General features: G+C 44.3%; 1 pseudogene; it reads right to left on the bottom strand.

Annotated features, from left to right (window-relative positions):
• Window positions 1–816: 816 nt before the first annotated feature.
• Window positions 817–22,508, bottom strand: part of LOC148048558 (uncharacterized) — a 36,342-nt pseudogene continuing 14,650 nt past the window's right edge.

The raw sequence follows: 22,508 nt of genomic DNA, 5'->3' as shown, positions 1-22,508 counted from the left end.
GTTTTACAGTACCCCTCTTACCATTTACACTCAATTAAATTGAACTAATTGCCCAGGCTGAGTCCAAATTGAAATCAAGTCAACACGATCCATCAAGTTGCAAATTGGAATCGCAGCTGTAAATAATTCGCCCGCCCTTCCTCGTCTCTTTAAACGCAAGCGGTTATCGGTTATAGGAAGAAAGATTGAAATTTAGCAGATCAAAGCAAGGGGGGGGAGAGGGATTTAACCTTTGAATGCACAACTCGGGTGTAGAAATTGAATGGGGCTTCGTTTTTTTTTCCCCACCGAAGATTTTATTTTACAAGCCCTAGCAGGACCTTCTAGCAGGACCTTCCGTTAGGATGTCCCCAGCTGCCTTGACTAGTAGTGAAGATTGTCAAGATACTTAACGGAGACTTAATTAAAGATTTGCACTTGCCAAGGAATGGATCCAGCAGCATCTCCTGGTCTGAGGCTGTGCCATGACTTCAAAGCATCAATAATACATAATTATCAAGATGTGCTCGCACAAATTGGAAATGCCAAAGTAGCAGAGGCTTTATTATTTAAACAAGGCTCTTCCTCCCACCCACACAGCTGCAACCAGTTGTGCGCATATTTGTTATCGCTTAGACGAAGAGGTGTGGGGTTAATGGAGAAGGGCCTCTTCTGAATTGGCCAGGTTGTATTTTTATTTTATTTAGTTTGTCAAACATGTACAAGATAACAGGTATTAAGTATAAACATGGACACGAACAAAGGAAATGAGTACAGATAAACGGGGACCATCGGACAGGGACGGAAGGCACGCTGGTGCACTTATGCACGCCCCCTTTACGGATGTCTTAGGAATGGGCTGAGGTCCCCGCTAGACAGTTTGAGGTTGAAGCTGTGCAGGGTTTGAGGATGTAACAACGGAGTCAGGTAGAGCATTCCAGGCATTGACCCCTCTGTTGCTGAAGTCGTATTTTCTGCAATCGAGTTTGGAGTGGTTAACCTTGAGTTTCTATCGATTGTTTGCCCGTGTGTTATTGCGGTTGAAGCTGAAGTAGTCGTTGACAGGTAGGACATTGTAGCAGACAATTTTGTGAACTATGCTCACGTCAGACTGTAGGCGGCGTAGTTCCAGGTTGTCCAAACCCAAAATTTCAGGCCTGGTGGCATAAGGGATTCTATTGTGAGCAGAGGAGTGGAGGGCTCTTCTCGTGAAATACCTCTGGACCCACGCAATCGTATTAATGTCCGATATGCAGTGTGGATTCCAGGCAGATGAGCTGTATTCGAGGATTGGTCTGGTAAAGGTTTTGTATGCCCTAGTTTGCAGTATAATCTTATGGGAGAGGAAGCTTCGTAAGATTAGGTTAACAATTCTTAATGCCTTTTGGGCAATGCTGTTACAGGGAGCTCTGGGGCTTAGATCATTAGAGATGAATACTCCAAGGTCCTTGACAGAATGAGGCTCATCTACAAGATTGTATCCCCCAGCTTGTATTTGGTGTTCTGATTTTTTTTTTTTGCCAAAGTGTAAGACAGAGCATTTGTTGGTTGAGATTTGGAGTTGCCAATTGTTTGACCATTCTGACACATAGCCAAGGTCTCTTTGTAGGGCAGTAGCATTGTCAGTGGTGTTGAATACTTTCACATCATCGGTGAAGAGAACGTAGTTCTCAGTCTTCCTTTAACCGAAACCAGGCCAAACTTTTCCAAGTGCGTAAGATCTTACAAATCTTTGGCCTCTTTGTGGGTTTGCACACCGTCAGGTTGAAATGTTGTGGTAGAGCTGGGTGAGAACACACCCAAGATATACCCGAGGTTTTCCCCATGGGATATATTGATACTCAATGTGGATGATTTATTCCTAGCAGCAGGAAGGCGCACTGCAAACCTAATGCCGTTTTGTTGTAGAAAAGACAGGACATGCAAGCCAGCCCTTCAGAGAAGGAATAGATTATTTGCGCAGGTTCACAGCAAAGAATAAATGGCCTGAACATTGAATGAAATTCAGGAACTTCCTTATATAGTTTATCACTTTCAGCTAAAGCCATCTGTCAGCTTTGGAAACACCCCTCAAGATTTGCCCTTGAGTTACAGAAAGTATGTCTATAGGATGCCATAATACATGGGTCAGCTAACGGACATGCATAGCTCGTATTTTGAGGAACTAACAATATGTGTCTACCAAACAGATTAACAGCCAAGCCAGCAGATGGGCTAAAATAGATATTTTGCCTCAGCCTATTTCATGTACAGACTTCCTTCTAACCCGTTTCTAACCGCACTATGTCCTAAAAGCAAACCTTGCAATTTCTATGTGAACAGTTAAAGCTTAATATCATGAAACCCTAGTTTGGTTCAGGCTTGAGGCCTACTTTGGTTCAGCCTGCCACCTTAGTTTCAGAATTCATTTATAAGTGTTTACCAAGGAATTTATTTACAAAGCGAAACCATTTGGATATTCTACGCAGTCCTGATGGCCAACCAACAAATACTATAAAAAGGACACCACAGCTGTAAGAACAAAAGACACTTAAATGGCCACAGGGAAAAACACACACAGCAGACCTGTGTCCGATAATTCAACCTAGTCTTGGCCAACATTATCTGTCTGCACACTTAAAAGCGAAAAATAACTGCACCAGAAATAAATCTGAAAAGCAAAGCAATAAAACAGGCTGGATTTTATCTGATCAGCACAATCTTCGTCCGGATATGATTGTACGGTCCCGCCAGGACCTGGTTTTTAGATTTTTAAGTGATGTCCAAGGCTGCAGAGGTCCTTAAAAAACCGAGCAGAAGTTTGATTGAAAGAGCCTCGTGGTCCTCCGAGCATGTCGTTATTTTGGTTTGTTTTTCTCCCATTTAAACCCAAAAAAAGACAGGGAAAGAATAGAGAGGAGAAAGGGACGTTGTTGTCGTGTCCGACCCATTGCGACCCCATGGACAACGTTCCTCCAGACCTTCCTGACCTCTACATCTGGAGCAGTGGTGGGATTCAAATAATTTAACGACCAGTTCTCTGCCCTAATGACCAACTGGGTAGGCAGGGATTCGATGGTCATGTGACTGTGTGGCCATGGCCAACTCAACGTCACTCATGTCGATGGGCGCTTTGCCTTAGCTGTTACAATGTAATAAGGGTTAACCGGAGAGGCAGTTTCTGTAAGCAGGGCAACAAAGATTCGGCTAGAAACAACACTAGAATGTTTCCTTCCTGCCTTCCTTACAGGATTAGCCCTGCAAAGTGGAAAAAAAATAAAATGGGATTTCTTCTAACAACCGGTTCTCCGGACTGCTTAGAAAATTAACAACCAGTTCTCCCGAATGGGTGTGTGCTGGCTGAATCCCACCACTGCTCTGGAGTCCATTTAAGCTCACGCTGACTCCTTCGGTAACCATCCAGTCACCTCCTTCTCTGTCATCCCCTTCTTCTTTTGCCCTCCATCGTTCCCAGCATTAGGCTCTTCTCTCTTCTCATTATGTGGCCAAAGTACTTGAGTTTCCTCTTCAGGATCTGGCCTTCTAGAGAGCAGTCAGGGCTGATCTCCTCTAGGACTGACCGGTTGGATGGCCTTGCCATCCAAGGGACTCAATGCAGGAGTCTTCTCCAGCACCAGAGTTCAAAGGCCTCCATTCTTTGGCGCTCGGCCTTCCTTATGGTCCAACCTTCACAGCCATCCATTGCAACTGGGAAAACCATAGTCCAGTTGCAACGTATAGGCCATAGGAGAAAGGCTACAAAATAAATATTAAGAAAAAAGGGAATCTTCCTAAAATGGACAGGTGGCATTCCACACTTTGCCAAGGATCAGAAATGAATCTGAACCTTTGGGGAAGAGATCTACCTCCATCAAAAGGCACCTTGATTTACAGATTAACAGAGTTGGTAGGCACCTTGGAAGTCATCTAGTCCAACCCCCCACCCCCATCCCCGGCCCTCTATAACCCTAACCTTCAAAATGGAATACAACGTCCTTCCGGCCAGTGGATTTATGCAACTGACTATAGTGCAGATGATCCTCGGCTTACAATTCCAATTGAGCCCAACACATCTGCTGCCGAGCAAGACTGTCATTAAGTGAGCTTGTTCTATATTTCTTGCCACTGTTGTCAAGAGAATCGTTGCCGTTGTTAAGCAAGTGACACAGTTGTGAAGCGGCTCTGGCTTCCCTGTTGATTTTGCTCATCAGAAGGTTGTGAAAATGGAGAGCCTGTCAATACAGAACCGTCGTAAATATGAGTCTGTTTCCAAGCATTTGAATTTTGAACCTGTTTCCATGGGGATGCTGCAAGGGGTTCCTATATGTTTAAATGGTCCTAAGTCCCTTTTTTCAGGGATGTTGTAGCTTTAGTAACGGCCGCTAAGTGAACTGTTATAAGCCGAGAATCACCTCCACTTTCTCCTACATTGCATTGACATCCTTCAGTCTCCAAAGACGATGGTCTCGTGCTCTGGGAAGAGGTCAAAGCTGGAGTGTCCTCTCCAGAGCACCAGGCATGGGAAGATTAATATGGAGGATAGACTGTGACCCAAGCAGCAGATTCCCATCTCTCCACATCACTGAAATAGTCCAATAGAAACGGGAGAGCCGATACAGTTGTTCCAGCTGTGCCGCAGGAGTCACCACAACGTGATTGCACTTTCTCCTAACATTCATGCAAAATGCATGGCTTTTATTGGCTCTCCCTCGTCTCAGCAGCTACCACGGCTGCTCGTCCCTTACGTGGCAGAAGCCGAAAGGTGCCACCGAATCAGCTGCTGTGACAGCCGAGCTCCTTGCTACACGGGTTGACCTTGCCGGCATGCCACACACTTCGTGCAGCACCGTAATGAAGAGGGGAAGAGAGCTAATCAATTCGGAACGAGGCCCGCTCGCCTTCACCTCGCTCACGCCCGCCTGGTACTTAACATGCACGCAGCAACTCAAGGTTTCCATCCAAGGCTGCCCTTGCTTCAAAAAAAATAAATAAATCTCGGTGACTTCTCCTACATAACCCAGCAGGCGATGGAGATGGACCGTCAGCCCAAAAACGCAGGATGAAGGAGAAGCTGGCTGCGCACCCACCCTACGCCGTTATTATTTTCATGTCCCTTTTTTAAAAATCAAATGGGATGTGGTGGCTAAGATGCTGAGTTTGTTGATCAGAAAGGTCGACAGTTCAGAGGTTCGAATCCCTACTGCTGCATAATGGAGTGAGCTCCCATGATTTGTCCCAGCTTCTGCCAACTTAGCAGTTTGAAAACATGTAAAAAATGCAAGTAGAAAAATAGGAGCTGCCTTTGGTGGGAAAGGAACAGTGTTCCGTTCACCTTCGGCATTGAGTCATGCCGGCCACATGACCACGGAGATGTCTTCAGACAGTGCTGGCTCTTCAGCTTTGAAACGGAGATGAGCAGTGCCCCCTAGAGTCAGGAACAACTAGTACATATGTGCGAGGGGAACTTTTACCTTTTTTATGAGTTTCTTTCTTTCTAGAGCCTCCCCTTTCACTTGGTTCTTTGTAAGTGTGCTGGATTGTTTTCTCTGCTTACGGTGGTGTGATGTACGTCGACCTTGTGCCTGTTGTTTTGCCAAGATGGTGTGCTTCCTTCCCCTGAAAGTGAGTGGTGTTTCTTAGCTTCTGTTATGATCGAAAGTCAAAAACCAAGAACGACACTTGGAGTTACTTAAATGTAGTTTCCTTTATTGTCTTCTACCTGTAGACAGAATCTTGCCAAATTAAAGCCACTATTTACCTAACTAAAGATATATTCTTGGAATTGCTAGAGAGGAGCTTTCTTCAACTCATTTTTCCTGACCAAATTTCCATCCTTCCCTGCCTTGTTGCCCTCTGGAAAGCAGCCCCTCCCTTCTGGGCATCCAGACTACATTCATCCAGACTACATCTCAAATGTTCCGACCTTGCTTGGTTTAGGTCCACAATTCCTGAAATCTATTGTTTTAGCTTCATATACCAAGGCTGCGGTATGTGGTGTGACTTTGCACACAGATGACAATTCAGACATTGCACAAACATATTATGGCTTAGGCCCTAGTATGCTGTATGAAGTCAGCCACTGTAGTTCCTAAATCATGGTTTATCTTTTTTTTGGGGGGGGGGGAACATTGGCCCTGCATATTCCTTTGGCTTCATGATTTCCTCTGAATCAGGATTGTAATTTTCTTCTGGCATGGCAATATACAAAAGGAAATTTGGAGGACAACTTAAGAAGTTGATCAAATTTGTCTTTAAAAAAAACCCCCAAAGTAGGAAAATATGCTATTCTGCATTTTGGCTGAAAGCCAGGTGCAATTCCATAAGGCTTGCTTCTAAGTAAATTTATCAGCTGCTTGGGGAGGGAACCGAGAGAGAGGAGAGAGGGAGAGGGAGAAGGAGAGAAAGAGAAAGAAAGAGAGAAAAGTCGAGGAAGAAAGACAGAGAAAGAAAGAGAGAGAGAAAAGAAAGGAGAGAAAGAAAAAGAGGAGCAAAAGAGAGAGAGAGAGAGAAGGGAGAAGAAAAGAAAAGAGAGGAGAGAGAGAAAGAGAGGGAGGGAGAAGAAGAGAGAGAAGGAGAGAAAGAGAGTGAGAAAGAGAGAAAGGAAAGAAAGGGGGAGAATGACAAAGAGTGGGAGAGAGAAGGAGAGGGAGAGAAAGAAAGAAAGGGAGAGAGAAGAAGAGAGAAAGAAAGAGGCGAGAAAGAGTGAGAAGGGGAAAAAGGAGAGAAAAGGGAGGGGGAGAGAGAGAAAGAGTGGGAGAGAGAGGAGAGAGAGAGAAAGAGAGGGAGGGAGAAGAAGAGAGAGAGAGAAGGAGAGAAAGAGAGTGAGAAAGAGAGAAAGGAGAGAAAAGGGGGAGAATGAGAAAGAGTGGGAGAGAGAAGGAAAAGGAGAGAAAGAAAGAAAGAAAGGGAGAGAGAAGGAGAAAGAAAGAGAGAGGAGAGAAAGAGTGAGAAGGGGAAAAAGGAGAGAAAAGAGGGGGGGAGAGAAAGAGTGGGAGAGAGAAGGTGAGGGAGAGAAAGAAAGAGAGAGAAGAAGAGAGAGAGAGAAAGAGAAAGAAGGAGAGAAAGAGTGAGGGGAGAAAGGGGAGAAAAGGGAGGAGAGAGAGAGAAAGAGTGGGAGAGAGAAGGTGAGGGAGAGAAAGAAAAGAGAGAGGGGGGAATACTGCTTCCCTACCTAACCATTTCCCCTTCTTTCTTGTCTGATCTTCTCCTGCAGAAAGAAAAATCTATATCAGGGCCTTTAGCTGACAACTCCTCTTTTGTATGCGAGTCACAACACCTATTCTTCAAGATAACCTTTATTTCATGTAGCAAGTGTTAGCTCAACGGGGGAAAAAGAGGGAGAGAGAGGGGGGAGGGAAAGTGAGATAACTCCTTCACCTGTAGAACATTATTGGAAACTTGGCTCCCTTCCCCTACCCCATTTCCAAGCTTACATCTCCTCCTCCTCCTCCTCCTCCACCCGCTTGCCCAGGGATGAATTGAGCAGTGCAGAAGAATAGAAAAAAAGAGCAGACAACTAAATCTCGTGCAGGTTTTCATTTCCTCACTCCAATCTCAGTCAAGTCTTTTTTTTCCACATTCCGTGTTTGTCCCAGTCATTTTGAGTTTTCAAGTTACCACTGCCTACTTCTTATTCTTGTAAAGTGTACCAAGGTGGCTTCCTTACTGGGTTGCTCCTAGTTGCCTTCTGAATACTCTGTTTATTTCTTTCTAAGTGTGTGTGTGTATGTGTGTGTATGGATAGAACAGAACAGAACAGAACAGAACAAAACAGAACAGAATATGGAAGGGAAAATAGAATAGAATATCAGAATTGGAAGGGACCTTGTGTCAGGGTTCCAAATATCATGCAGAATTAAATCAGAGTCAAAGGCAAAACCATCCTTAAAATTCCAATTTAATAAGACAGACATGTTGGCATCATGCTATGGCATCCCAATTCTGGTAGTTACATCAGAATCCCATCCAGTTAAAAGTTCATGATCTTGTCCCCACACCCACAGTTCATCACATGGTCCAATCTTCTTCTCCATTGCTGGCATCCACACCCAGCTGCTTCTGGTCAGGTCCAAAGGTTTGGGAGACAAAAGATGACCTTGAGCTTCTAGAAAGGAATTTTTTATATTGAAAACAACACATTCTACCCCTTGCTAATCCCCCCCCCCACTTAATGAGAGCGTGGCAGGCCAAAGATTCTTAAAGGAACCACTGCAGGCCTGACACCTTGAAGGTCTTCTACTTCTACCCCCTGCATCTTCTTAAAAACATCCAGTGTTGGAGCATTCACAACTTCTGGAGGCAAGTGGTTCCACTGATTAATTGTTCTCTCTGTCAGGAAAATCTGTCAGGGACCTTGGAGGCCTTCTAGTCCAACCCCTGCTCGAGCATTAGTTTCCGTCTATTGCTTCTTGTCCTGCCCTCAGGTGCTTTGGAGAATAGCTTGATTCCCTCATCTTTGTGGCAACCCCTGAGATATTGGAAGACTGCTGCCATGTGACCCCATATGAGCAATTACGTTCATCCAGAATTCTGGAAATAACGGGATAAAATTCTCCAGGGGAAAATTGCTAATCCAGAAGTTCACAGTTTGAACCTTCAGGGCTACCCTGAAAGTTCTCTGAATGATCTCCCAAACTGCCCACCAATTAGTCATGTTTAATGTGATGGAATGGGATAGAGATTAATCATATGATGTGAATAATATCATGTGAACACGATCGTATTCCTGCATTCCGGAGTCAGGAATTTACACACCACCAAGTATTGTATACTTGGGTCTGTTTGGGGTGTACGTAGAAGATATATATTGTTCTGACCAAGCTTCCCCAAAAAGCAAGAAGCAAATTCCTGGTCTCGACAAAACCCCTTTTATCAAACAAATGTGAATTCATTCCCATTCAGCCAAGGCCTGGCAAACAGTCTTTCAAAAGAATATTTATGACCACAGACCTTATCTATCTAGGAAAGCTTCCATGTACATATTTTCAAAAGCACAGTGCTGTGCAAGGAAAGGCTGGTCACAGAGTCTCTGAGATTCATGGACAGATCTTCATTCACCATCCAGCTGTGGCTTTACTCCCAAGTCAACTCTGATTTCTTAGCTGTTCTTGTCTTTTGGCAGCTCTGCCCAGGCCACACTGGGAACAGGCTCCAGCTGTTCCTCTGCCTCCCTGCTGTCTAGCTTCAAAGGCAGCTGAGAACTGACAGATGGCCTTGGCCCCATCTCTGCCTCCGATGCTCTTCCAAGCCTTCCCCAGCCTCCAGGACTGGTCCATGTTCCTCCCCAACCTCCTCACTGTCCGAATCTGCTGCCAACTCCGATGGCTGCTGGTGGGCCACAAATATATGTAGAAGACAAACAAAACCAATTTTTGGTCACATTCTGGAAGAGTAGCAGAAAAGCAAGTTTTGCATCTCAAAAGGGACATCTTTTGGTGGCCTCCGGAAGCTCAGAAGGTATGTGGAGCTCACCCAGGATCTAATTTCCATTGTTAATTTGATTTGACAAGTCAATTCCATCCAGTCAAAATAATCCTGCACGCACAAACAAAAGTGTATCAAATTCTCAAGGAGAGGATAATGGCTGTTATTTGATGCATCACATTAAACTGGCAATGCACTCTGAAGGTTAGTTGGTTAGTTAGAGAATAAGAGTTGGAAGGGACCTTGGAGGTCTTCTGGTCCAACCCTCTGCTCAAGAAGGAGACCCCAGACCATTTCAGACAAGTGGCTATCCAGTCTTTTCTTAAAAACCTCTGGTAATGAAGCACCCACAACTTCTGGAAGGAAGCTGTTCCACTGGTTGATTGGTCTCACTGTTAGGAAGTTTCTCCTTAGTTCTTGGTTGCTTCTCTCCGTGGTTAGTTTACATCCATTGCTTCTTGTCCTGCCTTCTGGTGCTTTGGAGAATAGGTTGACACACTGTCTTCTTTGTGGTAGTCCCTCAAATATTGGAAGGCTGTTAATCACGGCACCCTTCGTTCTTCTTTTAATTAAACTAGACATACCCAATTTCTGCAACCATTCTTCCTAGGTTTTAGTCTCCAAGCCCTTAATCATCTTACTTGCTCTTCTCTGCACTCTTTCTAGAGTCTCTCAACCTCTTTTTTATACTGTGGTGACCAAAACTGGATGCATTACTCTAGCTGTGTATTATTATGTAGGCAGTATTCTTACTATGGCTTTATAGAGTGGTATTAGTCCTTCGTACAATCCTAATTCTTTATCCTCGATGACTTCCAGGATTGAGTGCATAAAAGCTTATTTATGCTTTGGAAAATATAGAAAACTGTCCAGACCAAAAGTAATTTCTAATGTTGGATTCCACCACCCCTTACCAGAAGGAGCCCCCTTGTGAAGTACTGTGAGGCCGTTACCATGGCACTGCGCTGCACTGTAGAAGCCATTTTACGGCAGTACAGTAGAAGTCATTTTATGGCACAACAGGTTGTATCTTAACAGAACACACACCCCAAAGGGGGTTAGGGGTGTCTTACCCCTCATTATTTGTTTCCAGAGAGTAAGTCATCTGTGTACCAAGTTTGGTTGAAATTGCTCGAGGCAATTTGTTGGAACATACATACATACATACAGCCATTTCTATATTGACAATTTCCCGAAACTGTTAGAAGAAAAAACTGTACCCATTCGATTCTATTTAAATCTCTGACAATAAATTTGTTCTTAGCGGTTGAGTTTACAGGATGCTGTAAGCCAAGCTGAGTGTCAGACAAATCCATTTGATTCTGGTTTCTTTGGCAAACCATATTTATGCAACCCATGGCCTAGAATCAAACACCGCGATCACATATCAGGTGTCAGCGGAGTGGGGTGGGTAGGTGTGGAAAGGAGAAATAAAAGCTTGAAATTGAAAGATGGCCTCGGGCAGCTCTAACCTGCTGCATCAGGTTAATTTCTTCCCCCAACAGACGATCTCGTGCGCCATTCCACCGAGAATTAGGATTTAAGCAATAATTGGAATGAGAATTAATGATCTGTTAGGAATTTATTAACAGCAGGCTGTTTTTTCATTGCAGTGTGTTTCAAAAGGGTGGGGGGGGGAGTGCCATGCTTAGCTAGCCCAGGGGATTATTTTTTAATGCTGAGTTAGCAATTTCAGGATATCTGGAAAAGGCCAGTTCCAGGGTAAACATTCCAGGGCTCTTGATGTCACTTTGCAGATCTAACATCTCTGGAAGTAAATGTTTGTCCTGCGTCATAAATTACCAGTTAGTTATTCCTTAGTTATTTAGCCATTAACAGTGTCATTAGTTCCACTTAATGTCAACCCCTTGCCAATGTATTTTCTGTTAAGCATTTCATATCATAGTTGGGTTTAGAAATGTAGGCGGGATTGGGGTTGGGGGAGAGGAGGATTTTACCTGTGGTTTTGCTAAACGCCACCTTGCCTGTTGCTCAAACATTTCTCTCCCTCTCCCCCCTCCCCTCTCAAATAAAATAAGTATGTTTTTCTCCCTCAGAGCATTTGGAGAAGGTCTTTGCTGTTTCTTCTGTTGGTGTTTTTAGAGTTCATCTCATCAATCTAGATAGATAGATAGATAGATAGATAGATAGATAGATAGATAGATAGATAGATAGATAGATAGATGATAGATAGATAGATAGATAGTAGATAGATAGATTGACTGATAGACATTAGATATACCTTAGATAGATAGATAGATAGATAGATAGATAGATAGATAGATAGATAGATAGATAGATAGATAGATAGAGAGAGAGAGAGAGAGAGAGAGGGATAGATAGATAGATATAGAAAGAAAGAAATATAGATAGATGATGGATGGATGGATTAGATAGATAGATATGCATGGATGGAATGGATGGATGGATGGATGGATGGATGGATGGATGGATGGATGGGTAGGTAGGTAGGTAGGTAGGTAGGTAGATAGATAGATAGATAGATAGATAGATAGATAGATAGATAGATAGATAGATAGATAGATAGATAGATATAGTGATAGTCAGATTGATAGATATATAGAAATATGGTGATAGATAGAAAGATAGATAGATAGATGATAGATAGATAGATAGATAGATAGATAGATAGATAGATAGATAGATAGATGATAGAGAGAGAGATTTGGTAGACACAGATAAGATGTATGGAGGATGGATGGATAGATGATAGATAGATGATAGATAGATAGATAGATAGATAGATAGATAGATAGATAGATAGATAGATAGATAGATAGATAGATAGATAGATAATAGAGAGAGATTTGGTAGACAGACACAGATAAGATGGGTGGGTGGGTGGATGGATGGATGGATGGATAGATAGATAGATGATAGAGAGAGAGATTTGGTAGACAGATAAGATAGATGCATAGATGGATGATGGATGGATAAATAGATAGATAGATAGATAGATAGATAGATAGATAGATGGATGGATGGATGGATGGATGGATGGATGGATGGATGGATGGATGGATGGATGGATGGATGGATGGATGGATGGATAAATACATAGATAGATAGATTGATTGATTGACAGATTGATTTTCATCACACATGTTTTTTCTGCCATCTGAAAAAGGTCTCACGTAATTGTTTACCTGAGAAGCTTTCTTTTGAAGTTCATTTCATCATATATTTTTTGGCTGTAAAATACAAATATTGTTGATCTTTTCTTATATCTTTAATTACATTTGTCCTACCGCTGTAGAATATTGAGAAACGAACGCAAACCAATACTTATTTATCTGTATTGACAACCTGACATGATAATTCTACAGCACTCTTCGGTCTCCTAATCTAATTTCCCCCTTCTCCCTCCCCCTCTTTAATAGAGATAGATTTAATCTCTCCTAAATCTGTAAAATGAAGAGTGTCAAGAGAGACAAAAAAATTCTTAGCGATAATAACATTGTTCTTAAATCAAGACTAGCCGTCAATCCAATCACTGCAGCTTGCAGTATTCCTTGTTTAAAATAGAGCTGTGTTCACATGACAGAAATATCCTGGCTACTAAACATGACATTGGTTATGTTCGAGATTTGTACAGCAGAAAAATCATCCGTTAGCCAAACTGGATGGATTTGAACATTAGGCCACAATATCACAAAGGAAGATCAAAATTTAATCTGCCAAATAGAAGCCAGCATTTAAATGTGAGCCAAATGTGAGCTGCATTTGCCCAAAAAGCCAAAACAGTTTTAGGCTGCATAAAAAGAGGGATGGAATCAAGATTGCGTGAAATGTTAATACCACTTTATAAAGCCTTGGTAACAGGGGTGGGTTTCGACCGGTTCGCACCGATCCCTGCGATCCGATTGGTCGCCGAACCCGGAAGTAAGTAACCCCCCCGCTCCTTACCCAGTTTTTACGAATTCTGCGCTTTCCACGCATGCGCAGAACGCATACAGCGCCTGCGCGATCCTCCAGGAGCAGCTGGAGCATCGTGCAGATGCTAGTACGCATGCGCGTGCCGCGTACTGGGCGCGCTGCGCACGTGCCGGGTGCCTGCGCGGGGACGCCGCGTGCGTGTGTGAGGACGCCGCATGCGTGCGCGAGGACGCCGCCGGCCTCGTTCCAACCGATCCGGTTGGAACGGGGCGAGAAACCCACCCCTGCTTGGTAAGGCCACCGTTGGAATACAGCATCCAGTTTTGGTCGCCACAATGTAAAAAAGATGTAGAGACTCTAGAAAGAGTGCAGAGAAGAGCAACAAAGAGGATTAGGGGACTGGAGGCTAAAACATATGAAGAACAGTTGCAGGAACTGGGTATGTCTAGTTTAATGAAAAGAAGGACAAGGGAGAGACATGATAGAAGTCTCCCAATATCTCAGGGGCTACCACAAAGAAGAGGGAGTCAAGCTATTCTCCAAAGCATCCGAGGGCAGGACAAGAAGCAATGGGTGGAAACTAATCAAGGAGAGACGCAACGTAGAACTGAGGAGAAATTTCCTGACAGAACAATGAATCGGTGGAACAATTTGCCTCCAGAAGTGTTGAATGCTCCAACACTGGAAGTTTTAAAGAAGAGATTGGATAATCATTTGTCTGAAGTGACGTAGGGTTTCCTGCCTAGGCAGAGGGTTGCACTAGAAGACCTCCAAGGTCCCTTCCACTCTATTATTCTATTCTGTTCTGTTCTATTCTATGGCTTTCCAAAGCAGTACTAATGCCAAGCAAGATTTCTGAACTGCAGAAGGAACAGTTTATTTTCTAAGAAGCCTCCAAGGAGGACAAGAAAGTGATTGAATACCCCAAACAAGATATCTCAGGGGCTGCCAAAGAAGAGGGAGTCCAGCTATTATCCAAGGCATCTGAGAACAAGAAGCAATGGGTGGAAACTAATCAAGGAGAGAAGCAACTTAGAACTAAGGAGAAACTTCATGACAGTGGGAACAATTAATCAGTGGAACAACCTGCCTCCAGAAGTTGTGAATGCTTCAACATTGGAAGAAGATGTTGGACAGCCATTTGTCTCATATGGTATAGGGTTTCCTGCCTGAGAAGAGGGCTGGACTAGAAGACCTCCAAGGTCCCTTCCAACTCTGTTATTCTATTCTATTTTCTATTCCAAAGTTAGCATTAGTGAGAGACTGCAATTATTAGTTTTGCAGCTGATTTTGGTCCTTCAAAGAGCGTGGGAGACCCCCTCCCCCAGAGTTGGCTAGAAGACGTCTGGCTACATAAATGTTTTAAACAATTGAATAAATAAAGCATGAGTGTTATGTTTAATAGCAATAGCAATAGCAGTTAGACTTATATACCGCTTCATAGGGCTTTCAGCCCTCTCTAAGCGGTTTACAGAGTCAGCATATCGCCCCCAACAACAATCCAGGTCCTCATTTTACCCACCTCGGAAGGATGGAAGGCTGAGTCAACTCTGAGCCGGTGAGATTTGAACAGCCGAACTGCAGAACTGCAGTCAGCTGAAGTAGCCTGCAGTGCTGCATTTAACCACTGCGCCACGTCGGCTCCTTTTGTTTGGGAATACCATGAACAACAATCCAGCATTCTTCACCACCCCAAAAAACTTCATTTCTGTGAGACTGAATTTGGGACAGTCACCGGGACTAGAGATTTACTCTTCTGAGCTTTCAGATTCATTCTGGATCCCATCTTCAGGAAATTTCACTCTTGTGGAATAGAAAGAAACATTATTAGAATGTTATTTTTCACCAAATGTTTGCCTCGCCTTCACACCTGCTCTCAGCATCAATGGTCTTGTCATGAATATAGGTACAGATTAACAGAGTTGGAAGGGACCTTGTAGATCATCTAGTCCAACCCCTCCCCCCACCAAGCAGGAGACCCTACACCATTTCTGACAAATGATAGTACAATCTCTTCTTGAAAGCTTCCAGCGATGAAGCTCCCACAACCTCCGAAGGGAACTTCTGTTCCTTGGGTTGATTGTTCTCACTGTCAGAAAATTCCTCCTTATTTCTAGGTTGAATCTCTCCTTGGTCCGTTTCCATCCATTATTCCTTGTCTGGTCTTCAGGTGCCTTGGGAAATAGCTTGATTCCCCCTCCTCTCTGTGGCAGGCCCCCAAATATCAGAAGACTGCTATCCTGTCTCCCCTGGTCCTTCTTTTCATTAAACTAGCCATGCCCAGTTCCTGCAACTGTTCTTCATATGTTTTAGCCTTCAGTCCCCTAATCATCTTTGCAGCTCTGCTCTGCACTCTTTCTAGAGTCTCCACATCTTTTTTATAGTGTAGTGACCAAAACTGGATGCAGTATTCTAGGGCTTTATAGAGTGGTATTAGTACGTCCCTTGATCTTGGTTGTATCCCTTTGTTAATGCAATTTAGGATTGCATTGACTTTTTTGGCTGTCGCTGCACAATGTTGGCTCCTATTTAGCTGGTTGTTCTCGTCTTCTTCCTTTTCCTTCTCTTTACCAGATGAATGTGGGTACAGATATGAGGCTAATGGCTGCCAATGAAGCCTTCATGCAACTTGGATTCCTGGTGGGGATGACAAATATTCTGGAGAAGAACTGTGTTTTTTCTGAAATGGGACTTTCCCAACAGAATAGTAAATCAGTCCAATCTCTTCTTTAAAACTTCAAGTGATGGAGTGTAGGAAGTTATCACCCAGCCCTCTCCCAGAAAAATTAAATATCCTAGGAAACATTGAAAAGGCAGAATATTTCTCTGGATGTGAAAAGAATGAAACATGTTTTAAAAGACAGAATAGTTGCCTGTAGCTTCCTGCCCATCCCCACTTTGTCAATGGGCCATTAAGAAGGCCAAGCTAGTCCACTTTACATAATAAAGAGTTCTCCCCTTCAGCTCCAGGGAGATGGGATTAAGGCATGATAATATTGGCCCTTTACCCACATGGCATCTGAGAACTCAACCAAACCTGGATTCAAAATGCAGCCTAGAGTGTTACCCCTGCATGGGCCCATGGGACTCTGACAACCAATCAGAATACAAGATCAAGATCAAAGGCCAGAGAGGGCATAAAACCAGGGACTCAGCTTCTCTTCCTCCCTTCCCTTCTCTTCTCCACCAACATTGAAGCATGTGATCACCTTTTCTGTTCAGGACTCAAGCCATGTGGTCCTGTCCACCATTAAAACCATCTTTCCAAGCAGCCTCCATGTCTCCAGTGTCTTTTTCCCCACTTGGAGCCGAACCCAGAAGGACATTTCTTTCATCAATGGAGCACTCGTAACTTCTGAAGGCAAGCTGCTCCATTGATTAAAAGGATCTGGGATTATAGAATAACAGAATTGGAAGGATCCTTAGAGGTTTCCTACTTCCCAACATTTTGGACATGTTTTTTTTTAGTGTGGTGACCAAAACCGGATGCAGCATTCTAGTGTTTTTCATCCTCGACTCCGCCGCGTTGGCAGAAGATGGAGAGGAAAGAAACGCAAGTTTTGTTCCAAGCCTGCAGAGATGCAATTTAGCCCGAGAAAGAAGAGAAGATAACCAACTGGAAAACCAACTGGGGGAACAGGAGTGAGGCAAGGCCTATCTTCTATTAATGATTCGATTTCATGCTGAGCATCCAGCAAGGCAGGTTGATGCTGGTGAGAATGGCATGTTCTTGAAGAAAAAAAAAGGGGGGAAAAATCAACAAGGCCTACCTAGAAAAAGAAATTACCCAAGGGAGCGGTATCTGTACACGCAAAGCCGAGAGAAATGTTAGGGAAGGAGAGATATTAAGCCACAGCAGGTGAGTTTTGAAATGTTATTTGAAGAGGAGTTTAATCTGGGAGGAAACGGCAAGAGAAAAGTGAGGTTTCAAAGATTTGGTTGGGGTTTGAGAGCCCTGGCAAAAAACCTATCTGGACAGATATGCACCAGCTCAGCAGAGGTGGTATTCAGCTGGTTCTGACAGGTTCTGGAGAACTGGTAGCGGAAATTTTGAGTAGTTCGGAGAACTGGCAAATACCACCTCTGACTGGCCCCACTCCCATCTATTCTCTGCTTCCCGAGTCCCAGCTGATCGGCTGGATATTCTTTTGTTGGAAAGCAGGTTAATGGTGTGCAGAGGGAATGGGGATTTTGCAGGATCCTTCCCCCGGAGTTGGGAGGGAATGGAGATTTTGCAGTATCCTTCCCCCAGGAGTGGAGAGGGAATGGAGATTTTGCAGTATCCTTCCCACAGGAGTGGGGAGGGGATGGAGATTTTGCAGTATCCTTCCCACAGGAGTAGGGAGGGAATGGAGATTTTGCAGTATCCTTCCCTCAGGAGTGGGGAGGGGATGGAGATTTTGCAGTATCCTTCCCACAGGAGTGGGGAGGGGATGGAGATTTTGCAGTATCCTTCCCACAGGAGTGGGGAGGGGATGGAGATTTTGCAGTATCCTTCCCACAGGAGTAGGGAGGGAATGGAGATTTTGCAGTATCCTTCCCTCAGGAGTAGGGAGGGAATGGAGATTTTGCAGTATCCTTCCCACAGGAGTGGGGAGCGAATGGAGATTTTGCAGTATCCTTCCCCCAGGAGTGTGGAGGGAATGGAGATTTTGCAGTATCCTTCCCTGAGGAGTGGGGAGGGAATGGAGATTTTGCAGTATCTTTCCCACAGGAGTGGGGAGGGAATGGAGATTTTGCAGTATCCTTCCCTGAGGAGTGGGGAGGGAATGGAGATTTTGCAGTATCCTTCCCCCAGGAGTGTGGAGGGAATGGAGATTTTGCAGTATCCTTCCCTGAGGAGTGGGGAGGGAATGGAGATTTTGCAGTATCTTTCCCACAGGAGTGGGGAGGGAATGGAGATTTTGCAGTATCCTTCCCTCAGGAGTGGGGAGGGAATGGAGATTTTGCAGTATCCTTCCCTGAGGAGTGGGGAGGGAACGGGGCAGTATCGTTCCCCCAGGAGTGTGGAGGGAATGGAGATTTTGCAGTATCCTTCCCCTGCCACACCCACCAAGCCATGCCCACAGAACGAGTAGTAAAAATTTGAATCCAACCAGTACACTTCAGTTTGCAGGTGACAATCCACATGACTGAAGAGTCTTCAACTTGTTTATCTCTTGACAATTTATTGAAGAGTCTCCGAAAGTATTTCTCATTGAGATGTTCTTTCAATGTAGAAAGAGAGAGGCGAACGACAAAGGGGTCTTGGGAAGAGCTTGGATAAAAGTCTACGCAGAATCTCAGTCATCCAGGTCACAGTTGCCCCAAAGGTGCCTTCTCAAGAGGCAACTGGACTTCGTTTTTCCTTGAAGGTGTTTCGCTTCTCATTCAAGAAGCTTCTTCAGTTCTTCGGAAGCTAAACGTTACTTTTTTGCAATTGTTTTTTTTTAAATCATAATTTAATGTGAGGGAGAAGAACTAGTTCTCATACAGAATTAAATAAGGGAAAGGAAAGAAAGGAGAGAAGGAGAAAGAAGGGGAAGGAAAGGAAGAAAGAAAGGAAAGGAAGGAGAATTAGAAAGGAGAAAAGATGGAAGGGAAGTTAAGGAATGGAAAGTTAAGGGAATGGAAGGAAAGGAAAGGAACAGAAAGGAAGGGAAGGGAAAAGAAAGAAGGGAAGGGAAAGGAAGGAACAGAAAGGAAAAGAAGAGAAAGGAAAGGAAGGAAGGAAGGAAAAGGAAAGGAAAGGAAGAAAGAGGAAGGAGGGGAAAGGGAGGGAAGGGAAGGGAAAGGAAGAAGGGAAAGGAAAGGAAAGGGAGAAAGATTCGTAGATCAGAATACCTAGTTCAGTACTTTTGCAATCTTCTTTTTCTAAGATGGATGAAGTTGAAGGAAGGAAGGAAGGAAGGAGGAAGGAAGGGAGGAAGGAAGGAGGAAGGAAGGAAGGAGGAAGGGAGGGAGGGAGGAAGGAAGAAGGAAGGAAGGAAGGAAGGAAGGAAGGAAGGAAGGAAGGAAGGAAGACTTCCAATGTATATACCCTACCAATACACACTTGTTTTTGAACTTAGCATAGTTTGTAAATCATGTTCTTTTTTTGGATGAATCCATTCCAGATTAATCTTTGCAGGTGGGAATGAGTTTTTGACAGGCACGAAGAGACTTCGCATATTGCTGCCAACTGTATTATGCCAATTTGCTCCAGCGGGAAAATCTGTTACTTCTTTGCTTTTTTTTCCAATCTCACCTCTCACGAGTGATCCTTCCTCGCTGGAGAGGCTGTTAAGGTGAGTTAGGAGAGAGAACCCCCCCCCCTCCACCTCACCCGGGCTTATCATTTCATGTCTAGCCCAAGCCAAAGTTCAGGGCTCTGCCCAGCCTTTAGCTTCCAGCTTCCTTACTTAGGCCAGGAGGAAAGCAAAGTATTAAGGAAGCGAAGAGGGGGGAAACAAGGGCTCAAAATTAAGATGACAGATTAACAGAGTTGGAAGGGACCTTGTAGGTCATCTAGTCCCACCCACTGCCCAGATAGGAGACCCTACACTATTTCTGACAGATGGCAGGCCAGTCTCTTCTTGAAAGCTTCCAGTGATGAAGCTCCCACAACTTCTGTGCCATGGGTTGATTGTTCTCCCTGTCAGAAAGTTCCTCCTTATTTCCAGGTTGAATCGCTCCTTGGTCAGTTTCCATCCATTCTCCCTTGTCTGGCCTAGGAAAATACCTTGACTTCCCCCTCCTCTCTGAGGCAGCCCCTCAAATATTGGAAGACTGCTCTCATATCTCCCCTGGTCCATCTCATCACTAGACTAGCCATGCCCAGTTCCTGCAACCGTTCATCGTATGTTTGAGTCTCCAGGCCTTTGATCGTCTTAGATAGATTCAGTTTAACAGAGTTGGAAGGGACCTTGTAGGTCATCTAGTCCAACCCCCCACCCAAGCAGGAGACCCTCCACCATTTCTGACAGATGGCAGTCCAGTCTCTTCTTGGAAGCTCCCAAGGATGAAGCTCCCACAACTTCTGAAGGCAACTTCTGTTCCATGGGTTGATTGTTCTCACTGTCAGGAAATTCCTCCTTATTTCTAGGTTGAATCTCTCCTTGGTCAGTTTCCATCCGTTATTCATTGTCTGGCCTTCAGGAAAACAGCTTGACCCCCTCCTCTCTGTGGCAGCCCCTCAAATATTGGAAGACTGCTATCCTGTCTCCCCTGGTCCTTCTCTTCACTAAAATAGCCATGCCCAGTTCCTGCAACTGTCCATTGTATGTTTTAGCCTTCAGTCCCCTATTCATCTTAGTTGCTCTTCTCTGCACTCTTTCTAGAGTCTCCGCATCATTTTTATAGTGTGGGGACCAAAACTGGATGCAGTACTCTAGGTGTGGCCTTACTAAGGCTTTATAGAGTGGTGTTAGTACCTCCCTCGATCTTGATTGAATCCCTCTGTTAATGCAATTTAGGATTACCCAGGAAAAGAGGAACAAAGCATCTCCTTTCCTGCAAGCTAAGTCCCTTATCACTGGAATCAATGTGCATCTGCAAACATCCTTTAAAAAAAAAAAAGAAGAAGACATACCCAGCTTTTTCACTTGCATAAGCACACGCACACACGCAGGCCACTTAATGATTCTTCCCCTCCATACACTCCAAGAAGAGGTTCTCATGGCAACAAGTAGAAAATGGAAAAAAAAAAACAGAGTGGTGAACCACTGGCCAGCTTGCTGGGCAGCCCCAAGTGACCACGGACAGCTAGCAGATTCACATGGAGCGACATTTGCTCCACGGCAGATAGATTTATTTTTCTATCCCTCTCCTCCACCTGTTCCTCTCCCTTCGTCCTATTGGTCTGCCATCAATTTTTATCCCTTGGGTGGCCTTGTCTCTCTGCCAAAACCTACAGCTCCATTTCATCTTACAGCAAGGTAAAGCCTCCCCTCGCACGTATGTGCCAGTTGTTCCTGACTCTAGGGGGCGGTGCTCATTTCCGTTTCAAAGCCGAAGAGCCAGCACTGGATGAAGATGTCTCCGTGGTCATGTGGCTGGCATGACTCAATGGCGAAGGCGCACGGAACGCTGTTCCCTTCCCACCAAAGGTGGCTCCTATTTTTCTCCTTGTATTTTTACATCATTTTAAGTAAAACAGAACTCTCCAAATCCTTGGTGTGGATGGATAAAGATGTCAGCTTGGTTTTTGTGCTCTTTTCGGTATAAAAGAAAGTAAGAAATACTCCATTTAAAACAAAAATCACCCGTCGTTTCTCTCCATATAATGGAAACATTGGTAATTTCTCACTTTCTTCCAGCCTGCCCTGTGTTTTATGAGTGAAATGGATCATGCCGATAATGTGTCTACAGAGATGGTTACTACAGGTAAGGTAAAGGTTCCCCCTGCGCATATGTGCTAATTGTTCCTGACTCTAGGGGGCAATGCTCCTCTCTGTTTCAAAGCCGAAGAGGCAGCGCTGTCCGAAGACATCTCCGTGGTCATGTGGCCGGCATGATTCAACGCCGAAGGTGCAGGGAACGCTGCTCCCTTCCCACCAAAGGTGGTTCCTATTTTTCTACTTGCATTTATTTACGTGCTTTTGAACTGCTAAGTTGGCAGAAGCTGGGACAAGTCACGGGAGCTCACTCCGTTACGTGGTGCTAGGGATTCGAACTGCCGAACTGCCAACCTTTCAATCAACATGCTCCGCATCTTAGCCACCTCGTCCCCTTACACATCTTACAGTAGTATTGATCTACCTGCCCAGGTCTGGTCCTAAAAATCAATATATTTGTTCCTTGCCGTAAATGTTCTATTTTTAGAGAAGAAGAGGGAGAAAGAGTGGGGGAAAGGGGGGGAAACTTGTTGCAAGATAAACTTCCATTGGATGTCCTTAGCAACCAGGAAGTACATGTTTCTTATAAGCCATAATTACTTGCACAGTGCACATCAACATTTTAGGGTGATTGTCTCCTTGGGAAATGTCTGAGATTTGAGCCGAACAGATGGGAAAAGAGATAGAGAAAAGATTTTATTTCTATGGGGGGCCGTTTTGTTCCCTGGGGTATTTCTGATTGTTAGCTACATAGAACCTTGCACAGGCATACATACAGAAATCTGATGTAGATTTATCCTAAACTCAGAGCAGCCCTGTGGGGTGAATTCAAGAAATTGTACACAAATGAATATATTCAGAATCAGAACATAGCTGGAAGGGACCTTGGAGATCTTCTAGTCTGCCCCCTGCTCAACCAGGAAACCCTACACCACT

The sequence above is a fragment of the Thamnophis sirtalis genome, unplaced genomic scaffold (assembly GCF_051295495.1).
Source record: "Thamnophis sirtalis isolate CommonGarterSnake01/CBP01778 unplaced genomic scaffold, rThaSir2_p1.2 scaffold_2, whole genome shotgun sequence".
Taxonomy (NCBI): domain Eukaryota; kingdom Metazoa; phylum Chordata; class Lepidosauria; order Squamata; family Natricidae; genus Thamnophis; species Thamnophis sirtalis.
The sequence above is the reverse complement of the archived record's forward strand: the minus strand, read 5'-3'. Positions and strand labels throughout refer to the sequence as shown.